The sequence below is a fragment of the Phacochoerus africanus genome, chromosome 3 (assembly GCF_016906955.1).
Source record: "Phacochoerus africanus isolate WHEZ1 chromosome 3, ROS_Pafr_v1, whole genome shotgun sequence".
NCBI lineage: Eukaryota > Metazoa > Chordata > Mammalia > Artiodactyla > Suidae > Phacochoerus > Phacochoerus africanus.
In genome coordinates this window covers 52,133,332-52,151,686 of record NC_062546.1, presented here as the reverse complement: position 1 = coordinate 52,151,686, position 18,355 = coordinate 52,133,332, and the positions used below count along the sequence as shown (strand labels likewise).

The 18,355-nt window shown below is 42.3% G+C and overlaps 1 protein-coding gene across 5 annotated transcripts in view; it reads right to left on the bottom strand.

Moving 5' to 3' along the window:
* The window catches only part of SLC20A2 (solute carrier family 20 member 2), a 117,457-nt gene that overhangs the window by 94,035 nt on the left and 5,067 nt on the right, over window positions 1–18,355 (bottom strand). For 2 of the 5 annotated variants that reach the window (XM_047771774.1, XM_047771776.1), the window contains exon 3: window positions 17,427–17,526. The exons of 2 other annotated variants lie outside the window; for them this stretch is intronic. The gene's annotated coding sequence lies outside the window, so the exon portion shown is untranslated. Of the gene's footprint in view, window positions 1–17,337; window positions 17,527–18,355 lie in introns of all 5 variants that reach the window. One more of the 5 variants, XM_047771775.1, reaches the window with a different exon arrangement.

Below are 18,355 nucleotides of genomic sequence, written 5' to 3'. Positions count from 1 at the left end.
AGGAAATCCTCTCCATGGGCCCGGCACTGTGCTAAGTGCTTCTCTCCAGGGTGCAAGTGCTGCCTTTACCTTCCCTTTGCCAGTGGGTGATCAGGGTCCCGGAGCCAGCAAGTGGTGGAGCCCATTTTCTTCATCCCTAACCGTGAAAAGGAGTGGAAACTGTGGTGTCGTACCTGGTAGTGGCCCCCAACCTGTTCTAAGACCACTAGTGTGAGTTAGAGGGGTTTTTTTTTTTTCCTTTTAAAGCTTTAGATAACAAATTTTGACACTATTTTTCCATTGCCACAACCTAAAGAATTTTTCTACTGTTTCAACTATGAGGCATGATAAGGGATTGTCTCTGTCTCAACCAAGACACGTTCTCCCGGGGCAGTATGCAGGCTTGGGCGCAGGCCTGTGCAGATGATAAGCAGGACACAAATTCCATGCAGTGTCATCACCATCTGAGTCAGAATCCAGAACAATTAGTCTCATGCAGATAGAGTCCTGTGTTTCCGGAGGGCGCAGTGAAGCCAGGAAGTAGTGAGATTTCCTTTTTTACCCTCTTTTTGTAGCTTGAAAAGAATGTGGCTTTGCTCCTCTCTGGAGTAACAAAAATAAAGCCTCACACCACACTCTGCAAGTCTAGACTAGTTACTTTAGGTCTGACAGAAGAATAACTGATGCGCCACAAGCTGCGGATCAAAACCTGTTACCTTTCAACATTTCAGCACCTTTGAAATACCAGTTCTTGGCAATCACGTAGCCGTTGAGTTAAAAGCATTCTTTCTATAAATGTACTTTAAAAGAGCCTATAATATTTTCCTAGAATTTTCTCCAGTTTTTACAATTCAAGTACCTGAAGGCAGAAATAGGCCATTTCAACTAAGGAGGTTTTGGAGTCCTAGGGTACAACCTTTCACGTGGAACAGGAATTCCTTCGACAGCCCCTGTTCCCGGTCACTATGTGTGAAGTCACTACGTTCCAGGGCACCCAGTCCATCATGGGGAACTCTCACCAGAGCACGCATCGTCAAAACCCTTTGCCTTGGAGTTCCCGTCGTGGCTCAGTGGTTAACGAATCCGACTAGGAACCATGAGGTTGCGGGTTCGATCCCTGGCCTTGCTCAGTGGGTTAAGATCTGGCATTGCCGTGAGCTGTGGTGTAGGTCACAGACGTGGCTCTGATCCTGAGTGGCTCTGGCGTAGGCTGGCGGCTACAACTCCGATTGGACCCCTGGCCTGGGAACCTCCATATGCCGAGGGAGCGGCCCTATAAAAGGCAAAAAGCCAAAAAAAAAAAAAAAGAAAAAGAAACCCTTTGCCTTGTCACTGCCCTCCATCCACATGGTTACAGAGCACCTGTGTGTCCACCTGCCCAAGGTCTCCACACCACCTTCTGGTCCTCCCAGTCCCTGATCCACGTGGCTCTTCTACACTGTCTCCTGCACCAATGACCCTCACTTCTCCACCCACCACTCATCCCTGTCCTTTGCTAAGGTTTCACCTAAACGTGGGTCACAGGCGTAAACACATTCATCAAGGGCAGTCTAAGTCCTATTTTCAGCAGCCACATCACAGAGAGGCTCACACAGGCCCGTGGTCAAATACACTCCCAGCTTGTTTTGGTCTCGTGGGTGATGGTCCCCCACCCCGAGCATACTTCCTCTTGCTGGTTTTAGAACATTAGCTCAACCTCTCCAGATTATTCTGCATCTAGAGTCTATCTAGGGTATCAGTCATATCTCTCCTATGCTGATGTCATCTGGGTAATTAGGTAAACTTCTTTCAAGCCCATCTTTACAGAAAGAGGACACTGGATTAAAAGGTGCTATCACTGGGAACTTAACATTCCCTTTGATCCTAGCAGAATCTCTAGGCTCAGTACTACTCTGATACACAGATTATCCATTTTTAGCCTTTCTTGGGGCAACAACTCTGTTGAATGCCACAAAATGTACAAGTTTTACAGTCAACATCTGATGGTTCCTGGACCCCCTTCCAGCCCATCCACAGGCCTGTCAAGGAGACACCTTAAGAATCCTAGGACCTATGAAAAATGCTTCTGGTCACTAGAATGCATTCAAATCCATTTCTAAAATAATTGATTCTCCTCTGGAATCTAATATATGGCACAAATGAACCTATCTACAGAAAAGACACAAACGCATGGACTTAGAGAACAGACTTGTGGTTGCCAAGGGGGAGGGAGGGAGATGGACTGGGAGTTTGGGGTTAGTAGATGCAAACCATTGCATTCGGAGTAGATAAGCAATTGAGATCCTGCTGTATAGCACGAGTAACTATACCTAGTCACTTGTGGTGGAACACGGTGGAGGATAATGTGAGAAAAAGAATATATATATATATATATATATATATATGTGTGTGTGTTTGTGTATGGCTGCGTCACTATGCTGTACAGCAGAAACTGACAGAACATTGTAAATCTACTGTGATAAAAGAAATAAAAATCTTAAAAGTAAAGAAATAAAATAATTGATTCTCCTATCTAATGCTCAACTTAATACCCAGAAGAAGCCAACTAACTGGAATTCAACTGACCTTAACCCACAATCCAGAAACTAAGAAATCTGACCAAAATCAAACCACAGGTTATAAGAATACTTTCGACAGAAAAACACAAGCACCTAAGATTATATATGCAACAAAGATACGTGTTGCTTGATGATATGTAGTGGCAAAAAAACATCCTGAATATCCATTCACAGGAAAATGGTTGAATACAATTATGGTATACTGAAAATCTTATTCACTTTTTGAAAACAAGAGTTAGATTTGATCTCTTGACCTGGAGAAACCTTCATGACATATTAAGGAAGAGAAGCAAGCCCTAGAATAATGTACTGAGTATGATCCTATGTAAAAAAAAGCAAAAAACCTCTCAAACCTTTATTAAACCTACTTTTTTTGAATGTAGAAAAAGGTGTGGAAGAATTCACATCAGGCTGTGAACATGGGTGCGGGATTCTTTCTTCTTATTCATCCTTGCACACTTGTTACAACTAAATATTGCTTTTGCAAAATTATTAATTTAAAAAAGAAAAGAAAAACTAATACGAGCTGACAATAGGATCTATAAATAAGACTCAGATCTCTCTCCCCACTTCAGGCAGGTTTTCTAAATGCCTCATTTCCCCAGAAGTTTCCAACTAAAGTATGCCTTGGATGAAATCTAACTTCCTCTTTGACCTTTCAGCAATTCTGAGTTTCTCAATGTTGTGGGTCCTTGAGCCCACATCACAAGCACTCTTCTTGTTATACATAGTAAAGCTGTGTTTTGTAGATGAAACATGTCCATAATTCACAAGTGTGGTTTTCCCCCTCCTTAGGATAATATGCACCTCAGCAGAGCCATAAATACAAGGTATGTGGAACCCACGTCAGTCCAATATGGAGGAGATGGATGCATATTGCACAAGCACCAGCAAATTCTAAAATGAAGACATGTGAGCAGAGACCCTGTTTCTGTTGGTTCAGGGGTTCTCAACTTTGGCTAACATTAGAATTACCTGGAAATATTTAAAAAAAAAAAAGTACCAGTGCCTGGGTGTCACTTCCAGACATTCCAATTTAACTGGCCTGGGTGTAGGTACCTGTTTTGTTTTCACAGCTATCTAGGGAGTTCTCACTGTGGGTTAAGAACCCGAATGTAGTGGGTTAAAGGATCTGGCATTGCCACAACTGTGGCATAGGTTACCACATTAACTGTACCTCAGATTCCATCTCTGGCCTGGGAACTTTCATGAGGCATAGATGCAGCCATAGGAGAAAAAAAAGCTCCTAGAATATTTGAAGAGTTAAGAACCAGTGCTTTTTATGTTTCATCCTTTCCCTTCTCTTCTTCCAATTTTTTGCAAAAAGTTTCTACTTTATCAGTTATTTTAAGGCCAGGAGATAGATACATTTGGGAAAACCAAAATCAACCAACCAGCTGATGCATGTCCACCATCCATAATTTACATTGTCCTTATGTGGACAACTTAAATAAAGTTTGTCCTTTTGATGCCCAACTTAAATAAAATTAATCTATGGCTCTCTTAACTAGGAATCCTTCACATGTCAAGAGTATTTGCCGCTTCACCTGAATAATGACTTATCATTTATTATAAACCTTGGAGATGATGATTTTATGAAACATCTTAGGACCCCAAATGTTATGTTGGAAAGCAAAAGTGCCAACACTGTTCTACTGATTATTTGAAATTCTGCCAGACTTGAGTCAGTTAATGAACTTTCTGATTTCTTGTGCTAATCTAAGTATTTAAAAAATTTAACTCTATCCCATTGCAGAAAGTTGATAAAAAGAAAAGCCATTACTTGAAACACCTCCCCCAAACTGAGTATCTGAGAACAATAATGTATCCCATGAGAATAACGTCAATAAAATGTGAAAGGGAACTCACAAAATGAAATATTTATTTAGAACACATTACATTACAAAAAGACAGGATTCTACACTTTGGACTCATGTCGCAAATTATACAGAAAGGTATCTTTTTTCTTTTCTTTCTTCTTCTTCTTTTTTTTTTTTTTTTTTTTTTTGCTTTTTAGGGCCACACCTGTGGTATATGGAGGTTCCCGGGCTAAGGGTTGAATCAGAGCTGTAGCTGCTGGTACACCACAGCCACAGCAACGTGGGATCCGAGCCGCGTCTGCAACCTACACCACAGCTCATGGCAAGACCAGAACCTTAACCCACTAAGCAAGGCCAGGGATCGAACCTGTGTCCTCAATGCTAATCAGATTCATTTCTGCTAAGCCACGACAGGAACTCCAGAAAGATATCTTCAAACAAAGGACAATGTATATATTATTTATAATGGTTGGCATTAAAAAAATTTGCCTTTACATGTACCTCCAAGAGTGGATGGATTAGCATAAATTTTGAGAGAAGATTACGACAGTCCACCAAAAAAGTTTTGATCTGGGAATTGCACTCCTAAGCATTTATCCTAGTGACATAAAAACTCAGGTCCACACAAAACACCTGTATACACATGCTCAAGACAGCTTTATCTGGAAGAGCCCCAAACTGGAAACCACCCAAATATCCTTCCACATGAGAAGTGGTTAAACTGTGATGTATCCATACCACGGAACAGTACTCAGCAATAAAAGGGAACATACAATGGGTACACCCAACAGCATGAGCGCTGAGTTTAAAAAAGGCCAATCTCATGTGGTCATGATTTCATTTATAGAATATTCTCAAAATGACAAAGTTATAAAGCTGGAGAACAGACGAGTAACTATTAACAAAGGCTGGTGGGAAGAGGGAGGGTGATAAAGGGGTCACAAGCAGAAGCCTTGGGTTGATGGATCAGTTCTGCATCTTTTTTTTTTTTGCTTTTCAGTCTGGCACTTGCAGCATATGGAATTTCCCAGGCTGGAGGTTGAATCAGAGCTGCAGCTGCCGGCCTACGCCACAGCCACAGCAGTGCAGAATCCGAGTTGCACCTGTGACCTACACCAAAGCTCACGGCAACACTGGATCCTTAACCTTACACTGAGCAAGGCCAGGGATCGAACCCAGGTCCTCACGGATACTAGTCAGGTTCGTTACCCCTAAGCCGCAATGGAAACTCCAGTTCTATGTCCTGACTGGGGTGGTGGTTACAGAAATCCACACATGACGGAACTGCAGAGAACTACACACACACACACACACAGGACTGCATGTAAAACTGGAGAAATGCGAGTCAGCGCTGTGGATTGTACCAGCTGGTTTTGCTCTTTACTAGCTGCCTTTGCAGGGAACCAGATGAAGGATACATGGGACCTGTCTGTATTTTCACAGCTTCTGAGACTCTGTAGCTGTTTCAAAACAAAAAGTTTAAATCAAGTTTGAGGAACATGGGAAGGTGGTCACTTATTTATGATAAAACCGTTTTTCCTAATCTAAGCGAAGGTATAAATAAGTGAAGGGAAAGCTACCAGATGGCTGGAGAGGAAGAAATGGCTGGGGTAAAATCTACGGAGCATTTATCATGCACCAGGCACCACAGCCAACCCCATTCAACTCAACACTCAATCCAGGGAGGAGGCTGCTGCTAAATAGCCTCACTTTTCAGATAAGGAAACTGAAAGAGACGATAAGACAATCAATCAGGGTTATCCAGCTGGAAAACAGAACAATGATGTCACAGTGCTTTTGTTCTGTTTTTTTTTTTTTTCTTTTTAGGGCTGAGCTTGCGGCATATGTTCCCAGGCCAGGGATCGAATTGGAGCTGCAGCTGAGGCCTACACCACAGCCATGGCATGCTGAATCTGAGCTGCATGTGCAACCTAGGCTGCAGTTTTCGGCAACACCCAATCATCCTTAAACCACTGAGCAAGGCCAGGGATCAAACTTGCATCTTCATAGACACTATGCTTTGGCCTAAATCCACTGAGCCACAAAAGGAACAATGATGTCAAAGTTAAGAAAAGACCGTATCAGTGCAAAGGATCTTAAAAAAAAAAAAAAAGTATTATTATTGTATCAAAAAGGTGTTCCCACTGCAGCTCTGAGGTAATGAAACCGACTTAGCATCCAGGAGGACACAGGTTCAATCCCTGGCCTCGCTCAGTGGATTAAGGATACAGAATTGCCACAAGCTGTGATGTAGGTCACAGATGCGGCTCAGATCCCAAGTTGCTGTGGCTGTGGTGTAGGCTGGCTGCTATAGCTCCCATTCGACCTCTAGCCTGGGAACTTCCATATGCCGAATGTTCAGCCCTAAAAAAACACCCAAAAAAAAGCTAAAAAAATAAAATAAAATAGGACACAATGAACTTCTTTGCAGAACAGATACTGACTCACAGACTTGGAAAAACTTATGGTTTCCAAATGGAACACGTTGGTGGGGGATGCCCAGGTTGAGGTGGTAATGCCATAAAACTGGGTTGTAATGATCGCTGTACAACTATGAATGTAATAAAACTCATTGAGTAATAAAAAAATAAAATGAAAAGTTGATTAAAATAGGTAGAGCAAGTGAAATGCTACAGATGCAAATCTTAAAAATATCCACATTCACAGCACACTGACTGAATAGGCTGTCTTCCAAGAATTGAAAATCCACAATACACATTAGCCTCAGATAACTGAATGCACTTGACCAGAGATGTAGTTGAAACTGTGGTTACTTTTTATCTTTAAACTTTTTCTCAGAAACGAATGAAAATAGAACCGAATGGAAATAGGGAGATAATAGTGAGCCGCAATGCAGAAATAACACAAATAGGGCACTCGAGATGGGAGGAGAATAAAGCTGATGGACTTTAACAAGGCCTGTTCATGAAAAGGAAAACCTGCAATCCTGTTGACTGCTAGGCAGGATAGTCTGAATGAGGTTTGAATAAAATAGGAATCTGCATATAATGAACAGAGGACAGCAACTGAGTATTTACAATAAAATAGTTTCAAATACAATCACGCAGTTAAGGCTGGTTTCGGTCTGGCTTAGAAAAAGCAAAAGGAAACTTTCTGTCCTCATCACTTCATCTCCAATTTAGATCATTGTTTGGTGTTTTTTTTTTTGGCTGCACCAGTGCCACAAGGAAGTTCCCAGGCCAGGGATCAAACCTATGCCACTACAGTGACAATGCTGGATCCTTAACCCGCTGGGCCACCATGGAACTACCTAAATCACTGTACATTTTAGAGGCATGTCAAAAAACAGAGGTAAATTCAATGGATATAATATGGTGGTGGGGAGTGGGTAGGCGTTTTAAACAAGACTGGCCACAAGTTGACAGATAAAACTAGGGTGACAGGGACATGGAGATTAACCCTCCAAGCAGCTTTTGGGACCAGTGGTGTCACCTCGTACCACCAGCTCTTATCACAGGAAAAGAAGCAAAATGAAGGGAAGCAACTACAGTGATAAACACAGTACTGTTTCCCTAGGTCAGGTGAAAATGCTCAGGCCTCAGAAATCTGCTTAAGGTGTTCTCAAGAAAGAGCCACGGATCACATAAAATGTAAAATGAGTGGTCCCTTTATTTATTTATTTTTCTTTTTTTTGCCACCCTGAAGCATATGGCATCCCCGGGCCAGGGGTCAGATCTGAGCTGCAGTTGCCACCTAAGCTGCAGCTACAACAATGCCAGATCCTTAACCTGCTGTGCTGGCCCGGGGATCAAACCTGCATCTCAGTGCTCCCAAGACACCACCGATCCAGTTGCGCCACAGGGGGCTCTCCGAGTAGTCCCTTTAAAACAGCCAGTTTTTCCCAAATTATCAAACAATATTTTCATGAAGGAAGTCTTGAAGACCGCACATCACAGCATTGTTTATAACAGTGAGAAAACTGATTACTTAAATCACCAACGAAAAGGGATCCAGGAGTTCCCGTCATGGCTCAGTGGTTAACAAATCCAACTAGGAACCATGAGGTTTTGGGTTCCTAGTCGGATCCCTGGCCTTGCTCAGTGGGTTCAGGATCTGGTGTTGCCGTGAGCTGTGATGTAGGTCGCAGACTCAGCTCGGATCCCACGTTGCTGTGGCAGTGGCGCAGGCCGGCAGCTACAGCTCTGATTAGACCCCTAGCCTGGGAACCTCCATGTGCCACGGGAGCGGCCCTAGAAAAGACAAAGACAAAAAAAAGGGGGGAGGATTCAATGTATTATGGTTTATTCTTACAATGGAATACCAAGCACCTATGTGAAAAAAATGAAGATATTAACCCACAATACCAGGGTAGAGCAAAAGGACACAGGAACCAGAGTTCCCGTCGAGGCGCAGTGGTTAACGAATCCGACTAGGAATCATGAGGTTGCGGGTTCCATCCCTGGCCTCGCTCAGTGGGTCAAGGATCCGGCGTTGCCGTGAGCTGTGGTGTAGGTCACAGATGCGACTCGGATCCCATGTTGCTGTGGCTCTGGCGCAGGCCGGCAGCTGCAGCTCCGATTAGACCCCTAGCCTGGAAACCGCCATATGCCGCGGGAGCAGCCCTAGAAAAGGCAAAAAGACGAAAAAAAAAAAAAGAAAAAAAAAAGGACACAGGAACCAAGTGAACGCTCCCCCAAGGGCCAAGGCTGGATCAAGGAGAGCAATTAAGTTGTGCTGTATTGGACTGCAACACAAGTATAAATATCCACTAGTCTACATTGATAGAAATAAGTGATTGGATAAAAGAATAAATGGGGAGAATAGACAAATCTGTGAGGAAAAAGTCCAAGTGTGTGAGTAGACAGTATGCCCCGCCCTCAAGGGGATGGAGCAGGCCCCCCATTCCTCACGTGGGGCCACCCACTTTCAAGAGCACAGAAGGGAAAGAGGACAGAGGGAGAGGAAGATGCCAGGAGGGAAACCTGACAAGCAGCTCCTCAGTCAGGAGAACAAGGTGAAGGTCAGGAGAGCCAGACGGGCAGGGGGCTCCCTTGAGAGGATGGGATGGAAATGGCACTTGGCTCTGGGGGTCTCCCCCCACCTCCCCAAACCCCTGCTAACCAGGGGAAAAATGTCAGACAAGTCCCAATGGAGGGGTGCTCTGCAATTTCTGACCAATATGCCTCAAAATTGCCAAAGTCATAAAATACCAAGGGAAGCCTAAGAAACTGTCACAGGCAAGAGGAGCCTAAGGAGACCTGAGGACTAAACTGCTGAATCCTATACAGGATCCTGGAACAGAAAAAGACAGGAGGTTAAGTCTAAGGAAATCTGACATAGTGTGGACTTCAGTTAATGTGTTCATACTAGCTCATCAGTTGTGACAAACACACCACACGTAACGTGGGGACACAAGGGAACAAGGAACGGGGACAACAACGACAGGGGAAACGAGGAACTCTTGGTACTAGTTTTATAATTTTTCTATAAATCCAAAACTGTTCTAAAATAAAAAGATTGTAATTTTTTGTGTGCTTTTTAGGGCCACACCTGCGGCATACGGAGGTTCCCAGGCCAGGGGTCAAATAGGAGCAATAGCCATCGGCCTATGCCACAGCCACAGCAATGCCAGATCCAACCTACGCCACAGCTTACAGCATCACCACATCCTTAACCCACTGAGCAAGGCCAGGGATGGAACCTGAATCCTCATGGATACTAGTCAAATTCATTTCTGCTGAGTCACAACAGGAACTCCAAGGTTGTAATTTTTTTTGCTTGGCTATGCCCAGGTTAACCGGGGCCACCACAGTGACCTGAACCACAGCAAAGGCAATGCTGGGTCCTTAACTGCTAGGCCATGAGGGAACTCCTACAATGAAAAGATTATTTTTAAAAATTGAAAAAGAAAAATTTAAATGAAGATATAAACTTACAAGGCTGTGACATGATACTCAATATGTAATAAATGAAAGAGCAGTTATTAAATACCATGCATGTTATGAATCTACATTTGCTTTTAAAATATATTTTATGTGGAGTTCCTGTTGTGGTTCAGTGAGTTAAGAACCCGACATAGTCTCTGTGAGGATGTGGGTTGGATCCGTGGCCTGGCTCAGCTGGCTAAGTGTCCTACGTTGCTATGACTGTGGCATAGGCCTCAGCTGCAGCTCCAATTCGACCCTTGGCCTGGGAACTTACACATGCTTCAAATGCAGCCTTAGAAAAATACACACATGCAAACACACGTACACACGTGTATTTATACACCAAAAAGTCTGGAAGAGCAACCATACGTCAAAATGCTAACCTTTGACTGGTAGAAGTATTAGCAATTTTCACCACCTCCTTTATACTTTTCTCTATTATTTGGTTTTGTTTTTCCACTATGCATTGCTTACTTTTAACACTGGACCTATTTCTACAGTGAAAAACACAGTTATTTTATTGGTGGGGGGGAATTCAGTGTACAGCATAGGATTAATAGAGTATACCTTAGCTCAAAATAATGTGCATTTATAAAACAGCTAAACTTTACTTTTTCGAGGGGAAATATTTTAAAAGGCAGTATAGAAAAGTGATGGAAAGCATGCGAATGAAGCAGACCTGGAATACAATCCTGCTTTCACTCTTTACTGTCTGTGTGACCTTGGGCAGCTCAATAACCTCCATCGGTGCCCTCATTTTTGTAGTGAGGAAAATGTAACCCTCACAAAAAACCTGCAGGTCTGCAGAACTGCCCTAACACTGACTTGCTTATTTCTTTCTTTCTTTTTTTTTTTGTCTTTTTGCTATTTCTTTGGGCTGCTCCCGTGGCATATGGAGGTTCCCAGGCTAGGGGTTGAATCGGAGCTGTAGTCTCCAGCCTACGCCAGAGCCACAGCAACGCGGGATCTGAGCCGCGTCTGCAACCTACACCACAGCTCACGGCAACACTAGATCCTTAACCCACTGAGCAAGGGCAGGACCGAACCTGCAACCTCATGGTTCCTAGTCGGATTCGTTGACCACTGTGCCACGACGGGAACTCCGCTTATTTCTTTATTAATATAAACACAGGCATTCCCATCTTGGCTCAGAGGTTAGCGAACCTGACTAGCATCCATGAGGACATGGGTTCAATCCCTGGCCTTGCTCAGTGGGTTAAGGATCTGGCGTTGCTGTGAGCTGTGGCATAGGTCACAGATTCGGCTCAGATCCTGCGTTGCTGTGGCTGTGGTGTAGGCCGGCAGCTACAGCTCCGACTGGACCCCTAGCCTGGGAACCTCCATCTGCCGTGGGTGCGGCCCTAAAAAGCCAAAAAATATATATGTATGAACACATATTGTACACTATATATAAATATACATTACATAAGATATATTTCATATCATCAATTTTTATTAGAAAATTACCTGAGTAGTAGCCAAGAGTTCAAAATGTATGCCAAAAGCCTGGCCCTACTGAAGCTCCAAAACAGTAACTGTTGTTCATATCAATAATGATAACAAACAAAAATCTAAAGAAAAAATAAAACACTATTGAAATAAATATCATTTCTCAAAGGATATAACAGGGAACAGAGAAAGACAAAACCTGCGCCTCCCCTCATTCTACACCATCTGCAGCCAGCGATGTCCCAAATCCCTGTGCTAACTAGATATTCATGATGGCAATTAAACCTGCTAGCAACATGCCACAGGACTACCGCTGAGAACCCTCCAGAGAATACAAGTGAGAGCCACTTATTTTTTTTTTCTTGTTAGGGCCGCACCCACGGCATCTAGAAGTTCCCAGAACTACAGCTGCCAGCTTACACCATAGCCAGAGCAACACAAGCCACGTGTGCGACCTACATCACAGCTCCTGGCAACGCCAGCTCCCTGACTGACTGAGCGAAGCCAGGGATCGAAACTATATCCTCATGGACACCAGCGGGATTCATTTCCACTGTGCCACAACAGGAACTCCACAAATGCCACTTTTCTAAATTTCACAGCCAGCTTAAACTAAGCTTTGTAATATTAATGCACCAAGTCTCCCTTTCTACAGAAATAGAGTTTCCCTACCTGTGAATGTCAGGTCAATACAAACTAATACTAGCCATAAAACACAAACCAAGCTGCTTTAAATCCCTTGACTGTTAATGAGAATCAAATATAAGAATTAAAATATAAGTCCTACTAAAGATGCTTCAGACAAGACATTCAAAATTCTGGGCTAGTAGTTCTATCTCAATGCCGATGTTTTAAAATTACCCGCAATACAATCCTTGTAACATAGAAAATTACAACAGAACAGAAGAGACAGGTCTAATCATGGTATAAATTAGTGCACTTTATATAACAAGGTTCAACAACCCAAATCAGAAGAATCATTGGTTTCAAGTGAAAAGTTTTTACATGGTATAGACATAGGCCCCTATTTCAAGGACTTGCTAATTTAGGAAGAACTTAGTCAACCATAAACAAAATAATATTAAATCACCATGACAATTTTTTCTACTACACTAGAAAATACAGACTGTTTAGTACTGTTAAAGGAAGTTAATTTAAACACCTTTTAAAGGCACAAAAGCATAGGTATAATCTAGGAACTGAATTCAGGTTGGTATAGATAACCCTGTGTTGGGATTACGACTACACAAAGACGGATTTTATAACACACCCCAGAGCATTCTGTATCCAATCACTCTTACTCCAGCTTTCCTGAAAGCAGGCACTACAGAGACCTAGCCCAATGATGCTGTCATTCCAGCCAAACACTTTAAAAGCCTGTGGCACATTTTTGCCAAATATGCTTAATGGTCACAAATTTTAAATCTGAGAACAGATGCGATTTATGGCAAGAAATAACTGTCACTGAGAATTATATCTGGCAAGTAGATCAGGCAAAATGAAATTTTGGGGGGTTTAAAAAAAGGAGGGGGGATTGGGCATGAGAAGGGCTCAAGGATGCACTGCACTGTATGACACGGCAATGTAGCCAATAGTTTGTAGTAACTGTAAATGGAAAGCAACCTTTAAAAATTGTATAAAAACTTTAAAATAAAAAGAAGAAAAAAAAGAGGATTGACTAAGGTTTTTAGTGAGGCACGTTTTCCTAAAAGCTATAAAAGCAAATTTAAAATGGAAATCCTGAAGTTCCCATTGTGGCTCAACAGAAATGAATCTGACTAGTATCCATGCGGATGCAGGTTCGAGCCCTGGCTTCGCTCAGTGGGTTAAGGATCTGATATTGCCGTGACCTGTGGGTATAGGTGGCAGACACAGCTCAGATCCTGAGTTGCTGTGGCTGTGGCATAGGTTGGGGTGGCCACAGTTCCGATTTGACCCCTACCCTGGGAACCTCCATATGCCACAGGCGTAGCCCTAAATAGACAAGTTAATTAATTAATTAATTAACTAAAATAGGAATTCCACACCTTTTAAGAAGCAACATTATCTATGTAACAAGAGTATTATATTCGTCTGCCATGTTCTTTACTGAGTGTTTTGTTCTCCAGATTTTAGACAATAATCGGATAAGAGACCATACTGGCTCCTCATAAAACATTCCCTCAGTTAATTGTGTAAACTTAATAGGTAATTATCACCATTTCAAGGTGAAGACACTGAATCTGAGTGGTTTAAGCAACCTGTCCAGTTCACACAGGTAAAAAGGGAGAGACAATTCATAATCACAACACACACACACACACACACAAAATCTACATAGTGTATCTGACTGTAAGAGGTTTTTGACCCATACTTTTGCTTCTCTCCTGATTAATCTGTCCCTATAATAGCTGCTACCTATGGACATTTTTGCATTTGCCCACTGCACTGCAAGACTGCTCACCTATCAATGCTCCCTACTTAATGATGAGCTTTCAGAGGGAATGGCCCACACCGTGCTCACCTCTGTAATCCCAGAACACCAGCCTGTACTTAGCACATCTGTATGCCTTTTCTCTTTAGGACTCAACCAAAAGTGGTTCTGATCTGACCAAGCACTCACAGGTGGTGAACATTACAGACCCATCATCAAACCCTTAGCTGTTCCACCAGCTTCAAGACACCCAACAGCCACCACTATAGTCAGGGCAGGCTCAGGCGGAAAGAAGATTCATTGAGATCAGCCTCAGTTTGCAGGACCATTCTAAAAGTCATGTTTAGACACTACATTATGTGATATACAGGGCTTCTCTGTTTTACGTTGAATAAAGCTGCCTTTGTACTCACACTGGTCCACCTCCAGTATTCATACACATTCTAGAAAACAAAATTACAGAACTATACCACGCTCTCATGAATGAAAAATATGACAATGCACATCATCAACAGCACAACATAAAATTGTGCCAAAAAGCTACCTTATCATTATATGACGCCACATGATTTATATGCTTTCCTACACAAGAAACTAACAGGATCAGTTATGAATGACATTTTTTAGAATGTTACAGTACAGCTACAAAATGACATAGGTTAATATCTCAGGAGACATCAAGCCTCTCAAAATAAAATGAGTATCTATAAGATCAAGTATGTTTTGTTAAAGCCTTAGAACTAAAAGGAAAATAGAAAAATACAGACAACCTAGTACGAAGATTAGTTAACAGCATTAGTGATGCTTTTTATTCTTTTAGGGGACCTTGTGCCTAATAAATCTTAGAGTATGCGGTTTGTGGTTTCAGTTTTCTTTCCGGTTCTAGAAATTGACTGTATCTTTTTCTGGTATTTACCTTTCTCTTCCTATCCTCCACTCACCTCTACCCCCCAAACCTGCTTTGGATGTCTGCTTTAACCTTTCAAGATGAGGCAGTGATTCAAATGGCATGACTTCTTGGCTAATGAGTTAAAAATGACAGCATCCTATGACTGTCCTCTCTTTAAAGTAAGATTAGTTGTGTAGAATACCAATCTAATTCTTAGAAGCAGAAGGCACAGGAAGCTCAACGTTCCAAGAAAAGTTAATAATAATTGATTCATCCTGGCTACCCAGGAAATACACGGAAAGGACCTGTGCTCTATGCAACTACTGACCACAAATCCATCTAGTAATACCAACCACCTAGGGATAAGGAAAACAGAAATAGAGTTGAGGGAGCAAAGGCACGATGACGAAAAGGCAGAGGAAGAAAACATCATAAACACCGAGCTGAGAGGGAATCAGATGAAATAGATCCATGTGAGTGAGCTCCAGAGACAGACGCAGACAGAGGCAGGTTTCAGAGGGGACCCTACCGATGGAAGGCAGGGTGGATGGAGCTGAGTTACAAGAGGTAACAGGAGAAAGACAGGAGGTGCTGGTGAGGAAGGAGGCACGCCCAAGGAAACAGAGGGTAAAGAGAACAGAAAGCATTTTCCACAGGAGGCTGAGTCAGAGAAAAGGCAGGAAGTAGGTAAAAATGCAAAGACACCGAACAAGAAATTCTGGATAGATGAGAAAAAAAATATAAAAGTGAGACCAGGTGACAAACAGCTAGGGAGGAAAGGCAGAAAGAAAGGGTGAAGTTAAAGAAGCCCCTGGGAAAGAAATATTAACGAAAGACAAATGGTTTCTGAAATTTCACTTTATTCAATTTTCAAATCTGTTCTCTGGTTTCTGTTTCTCTCTGTTGGGGAAAACTGGATTAATAAGAACAGTGGTTTCCACAAGTTACAGAGGAGAAAAATTATTGATGAGGTCCACTGACTTAGTAGCAAAAATAAGAGCAGAAACAAAATGAAAATTCTGTGATGGAAAAATTTCCTTATGCCAGTAAACGATCTCAGCTCTAAGCTGCAAACTAACTCTCAGACGGCCCGCGTGTTCAGGACCTTCACAACCAACTGCTTCACTTGTTCATCAGAAAAGCGCTCTCTCTGTGAGCTCGTCAGTATTTGGAGGAATCCCTGCTTCTCAATACCTCCCTAAAAAAGAGAGCGCCGATAAGAAGGTAACATTTTCATCAATAACGCTACAGAGAAGTTTGATGGAGGCTTGAAATAAGGTTAAAACAAGGACAGGGACAAGATGTTGTAAATTTCCTATAAGCTGGCTCCCACTGAAAACAGAACATTGGGATCCTTCTTCACTTCCATCTAGAAACGGGAGAGGAAAACAAAACACTGAACCAGAACATTAAAACAACAAAGTAGAGCCACTCTGAAGAAAAGCAGCGAATTTATTCTACTCATGATCTTAGAAAATAACCAAGGATGGAAGAGCTACCAGACCAAATGTCTCTTTCCTTTTCTTTTCTTTTTTTTCTTTTTTGGCTAAACCTGCAGCAGACAGAATTTCGCAGGCCAGGGATCAAATCCGAGCCACATCCTTAACCCACCGTGCTGGGCTGGAGATTGAACCAGCAACACCACAGAGAAAGCCAGAATACTAACCCACTGCACCACAGTAGGAATTCTGTGTAATTCTTACTTTTAAGCTGAAAAAAATATGGATCAACTTTCTTGTCCAAAAACTGTGCAAGAAAAAAGCAAGCACATACGGAGGCCAGGAGGAAGATAAAGGAAGATGGACCTAAAGTCACAAAGTCTGAACATGCAGCAGCGCATCCCTGAGAAGCAGCCAATTCCTCAACAACCCATGCCTTTAGTAACTCTTCAGTGAAATGGGTTAACAAAGATCATGTGAGAACAATGTGAAGAAACACACTTGAATCTTCTCATTAATACTTGCAGAACTATCTTCTTTTGGCTGCTCAAAAATCTTAAACGGCATCAGGTTGCTTCTCGAAATCTGCCTTTTCTTCAGTGTTGTTTTCTCTTTGCTTTTTAGGGCCATACCCACAGCACATGAAAATTCCCGGGCTAGGGGTTGAATCGGAGCTGCAGCTGCTGGCCTACACCACAGCCACAGCAATGCAGGATCTGAGCCTACAGCAACACCGGATCCTTAACCCACTGAGCGAGGCCAGGGATCAAACCCACAACCTCTTGGATACTAGTTGGGTCCGTAACCTGCTGAGCCACAACAGGAACTCCTCCTCGGTGTTACTTTGTTTGTGTGTGTGTTTTATGTGTATGATTTTAACTACTTTTCCACGAATATCGTACCGAGTCACTTTGCCACGCAGTCCATTCACAAGACATTATTATTTACTTCTGCTCTTTCTGGCATGGGGACACTTCTTGAAGGAACAAACCTGGTTCTTTGGTCTCTACTGAGGACACGCTGAAACTATGGTTCTCTCAAACTCAAAGATGACATGGAAGCCAAACTGTGCTGTTCCCAAGGTAAGATGCCTTGAAAGAAAAAAAAAAAAAAAAAAAAAAAAAGTTAAAAAAAATCAACCTAATTTTAAAAACAAAAAAACTCTGATAAAGTACTGAAAATTCTCACGCAGTTACACTTTACCTAAGATTGAAAAACAAGTAACTCAGATAAAAATTTTAATCTTTCACTTCAGCTTAAACTATATTTTAAAAAAGGGCATGACTGATTGTTCCTGAAATTAACAAAACTTATCAGTTAAAAACTATAAGGAAATTCTAGTGACTGACATTTTCAGCTTTACCACGGCCGGGGCAGAAGACAGGCTGTGAGAAAACACTACTTCTCTGCATTCATATCTTCCTTGGAAATGGTACGAACAAGCCATGGTTTATAGACAACTATAAAGGGAGCTACGGAACTGATGCTCTGGAAAATTTCTTCCAGCCATAAAATTCTGAAGCGAGATACTATCTGGTGATAAAATCTCAGATAGCACTGAAGCGGCTGGAGGCAAGTCATTCGACCTTGCCCAGATGTTCTTATCTATAGACTACTAGGGCTGGTTCTTCCTTCAGGAGGAGGTGGGTACCAGGATCACTCAAGGATGGTTTAAAATACAGATGCCCAGCCCAGGCCCAGCTCTAAAGAACCTGAATCTCTGGGATTCAATTCAGGTACCCTGTTACTGTTACTTTACAATAAACCCTGGGTCATTCTGATGCTTACTTGTACTTAACCATTACAATAGGTCATGTCCAGAATCCAGCTCTACAACCCTAATAGTCATAAAATGGGGCAGCAGAGAGGTCACTATATTATCCTAGCTTAATAGGCTTTAAAAACAAATGAATCACGGTA